At 38.5% G+C, this 3,554-nt stretch overlaps 1 long non-coding RNA gene across 1 annotated transcript; it reads right to left on the bottom strand.

The window, feature by feature from the left end:
* Positions 1–551: 551 nt before the first annotated feature.
* On the bottom strand, positions 552–2,847 carry LOC108433615. Its single transcript, XR_005130494.1, has 3 exons — positions 2,603–2,847; positions 2,363–2,433; positions 552–605 (listed from the first exon to the last, which is right to left on the bottom strand). It is a non-coding gene; the product is annotated as an uncharacterized LOC108433615 (long non-coding RNA).
* Positions 2,848–3,554: the final 707 nt, after the last annotated feature.

Below are 3,554 nucleotides of genomic sequence, written 5' to 3'. Positions count from 1 at the left end.
AATGATATTTTATTATTTTTCGTCACACTTGCGTCACATGGTAGCATTTATACCCAAAACAAGCTGGAGCTGGCTGACATAGCCGAAAAAGACATGTGGGTGTCCAAATTCAAACGCTTGACAGAGGATCTTGAAGATGTTGCCCGTCAGAAGGCCACTCTTGTTCAGAATCAAGGCTCCGCTACACGCTCCGAAAGCCCATGGGTGCAGAGGCAATATGAGGATAACGGCTCACGGCATTTTTTTGTTTGCTACATGGATAATTTAAGTTCAGCTTTATAATTCATTTGAAAGAGACCTTCAAATCGGCGTGTTGCTTTTCTTTGTTATTATTTTTTCAAGAATTCAAAATGTTCAAAATGTGCTCATTACATAAATAAAATGTCATTTTCTCTGTCGCACTTCATGGAGAAGCAACACACTCTAGTTGTTTATACAATAAAAGTAAGAAAAAGCTATAAATACAGTGTTACCTTCATTTTAGATGTCAAAAAGTATTTGCGGCTCCCAGTGTTGTGTTTTTTGTGGAAACCTGGTCCAAATGGCTCTTTGGGTGTTAAAGGTTGCCGACCCCTGGTCTAGTCGATCCTTGGAGAGTAATTAACCTGCAAAAAAAAAAAAAGAAAAGAAAAGAATACACATACTACTCATCGGTTCATAAAACACGCTCAAGAACAGATTTTTACTTATCCAGCAAAACCACACTGCCTACATATCAGATAATAATATACAGCCAATTGTAATTAGTGATCATGCCCCAGTATCTTTTAAATTTAACTGTAAGCAGCCCATACTGCCGACACCAAGATGGTGTTTTAATATTTCTCTGCTTAAAGACACTGACTGACTCCTTTTTTAAAAAGAATGGAAAACGGGAAAAAGATCTCAGAATCTCTCCGGTCATTGACTTTTGGACTCAAATCTGCAAAACCACGTTTACAATGACATCTAATAGTAATCTCCAGCTGATTTAATATAAAGTAATTCACGTATTACACAGCATAAATTGTATAAAATGGGACATATGGGCCTAGACATATGTTCTTATTGCACTTCAGACACTCCTGATACCCATTTTCATGCTCTATGTCCACCTATACAGCAATTCTGGCACTCTGTCATTGACTTTATATCCCTCACTCTGGGGTCTAGTCCTCCATTATCCCCTCTGCTTTGTTTACTGAGTGAATACACCATTTTGTACCCCCACAACCATCACACCACTTCCACACTCATTGCCCTCAATGTAGCCAAAAAAATGATCCTTAAACACCGGAAGACCAGGAACTCCATAAACATTACACAATGGAAAAAGCTACTTTTAACGCATATATCACTGGAGAGATTAAGTGCTATAGAAATGAATCAAATGGCCATATTCAACACTTCATGGGAACCATTTATTAAAAATATTGACCCCTTAACACCGTAATCCACCCACTTCTGTCTTAGCCTGTTCATCAGTCCCCTCATTTCAGTGAATACTTAAATATTTGCAATAGTTAGTTCGCATATTAATCAAGGACACATCAACTCACACCAATTTCTATACACACACACACAAATATGACATGAATACAAAATATAGAATTCTGTTAAACCCTTTTCTACATGATTACACTGAAAACATTCAATATACATATGTACATATGTTTGTCTGTCTCTTTGTTAGTCCGTCTATCTACTCTTTCATCTATGTCACACTGACAAACACACACACACACACACACACACACACACACACACACACACACACACACACCTGCACTGACCACCTAACCCCAATCCTCTATTATTTATTATTTTTGCTTATTCTCTTGGTTATATTAGTTAGAAAATGATAAAAGTTGTAAAAGTTGAATGTTGTGTTTTTTTTCCTTCCCTTTCTCTTTTTTTCTTTCCTTATTTCTTATGGTGTAATAAAAATAAAGAATAAAGTCGTCCTCCAAAGAGGGGGGGGGGTGGTGGCGGGCCAAAAATAAATAAATAAATAAAATCTGAACAGTCTGAAGCTGCATTTGGGGCTGTAGTTCTAGCTGTGTTTATGTTCTCGCTCACAGAATGGATTTAAAAGGTGAATGTAAGACCCCAGTGTGAAGATGTTCCTGATTGGTGGGTTAGTCAGATTTGGGGTTATTGTGATTGGTTAGGTTTCAGAATCAGCTCTTTCTCTCTGTGCAGATTATAGTCTGAATGATTTTCTGTTCTAGGTGTATCAGTGTGGTTACATTATAGGCTAAGCTATAATCTACTGTAGTGTGCTGCCAATTTAAGCTTTGCGAGTCGCATTCATAACTAAGCAACACTGTTTTAGACAAGCTTCAAAAACAGAAAATAATAAGATAGAAACCCAGATCTTTACCAGTTGGAACAGGATTCTCCTCAATCTCCTTCTCATAGGACAGTCATGGGTTCCTCCCCGTTTCTCTGTTTCTGTAAAGAGAAGATAAAAGTTGTGTTTCAACTGTTCTAAAAGATGTGGAGGTGAAATCAGTGAATGAACAGCTACACTTTTAAAAAGAAGAATGATCAAAAGTGGAAATCAGTGTAGTTTTCCATTAGTCATAAAAACCATAGACAACAGAAAATAAAAGAATCGAACCTTAAATCTGAGCTTTGGTGTCTTGACCTTAGAGAGCCTGGATCTGTTCTTGGATAACCGAGAATCTTCCAGCTTTGAAATATTTTCAAACTCCTCGATTCCTGTATCAACTTCCAGTGTAGAAGTTTCTACACAACAGGAGATCCAGTTTCACCTCCACAGATTCCAGGAATTCTCTTCTGGCTGACCAATTAAAGCCGTTCTTCACAGAGTCTGACAGTGCCTCCCTGACCCTCTGAACAACGCTCTTCTTTTTGATTCAGATCGAAGACTGTTGTTCAGATCAGCATTGTCATGGCTAGATATGACTGTCTCAAACATCATGAGGAGATTCATCACTAAAATCTCTCTGACTTGATCTTCAGCTGAGATGTGTACAGCGCTGGGTCAACAGAGGGGTCAGCTACCTCAAACTCCTCATCAAAAATGCTCTTTAATTTGGAGGTCAGCAGGCTAACTACTGCTGAAGATGCAGCTAATGTGCAGCGTTTCACATTAGAACATATTATAGGAGTTACCCTCAAATCTGCACTTGAATCTTGGTGCCTGGTTGTTCCTGAAATGACCATCTCTAATGCCTCATTTATCATCATACTGCTGATCAGCTTTGAGGCCTCAACATGGAAAGCTACAGGCCCATAGCCAGCATTGTGATGGGGGGGATCTTTTTCCCCCAAAAGTGGACTTCATTTGGCTCTCTACTCCAATGCCCCCTAAATACACGAGCACACTTCAAACCTTTTAATTTAGACATATTTTATTCATTATAAGTTTGTTGTGAGTCTGTTGTTGCTGTCCTTATTTGTTCGTCTGTTGCTCCCCACTGTTAACATAAATTTGATATAAATGTAAGTGTTACTCAAACTTCCTACATCTGTGATGTGACTTCATTGTCTGTTTCTGTTGCTCACCTCAGTTGTCTGTTGCTTTGTTCCATTGTCTCTGTTGCTGC

The sequence above is a fragment of the Pygocentrus nattereri genome, chromosome 7 (genome assembly GCF_015220715.1).
Source record: "Pygocentrus nattereri isolate fPygNat1 chromosome 7, fPygNat1.pri, whole genome shotgun sequence".
NCBI lineage: Eukaryota > Metazoa > Chordata > Actinopteri > Characiformes > Serrasalmidae > Pygocentrus > Pygocentrus nattereri.
The sequence above is the reverse complement of the archived record's forward strand: the minus strand, read 5'-3'. Positions and strand labels throughout refer to the sequence as shown.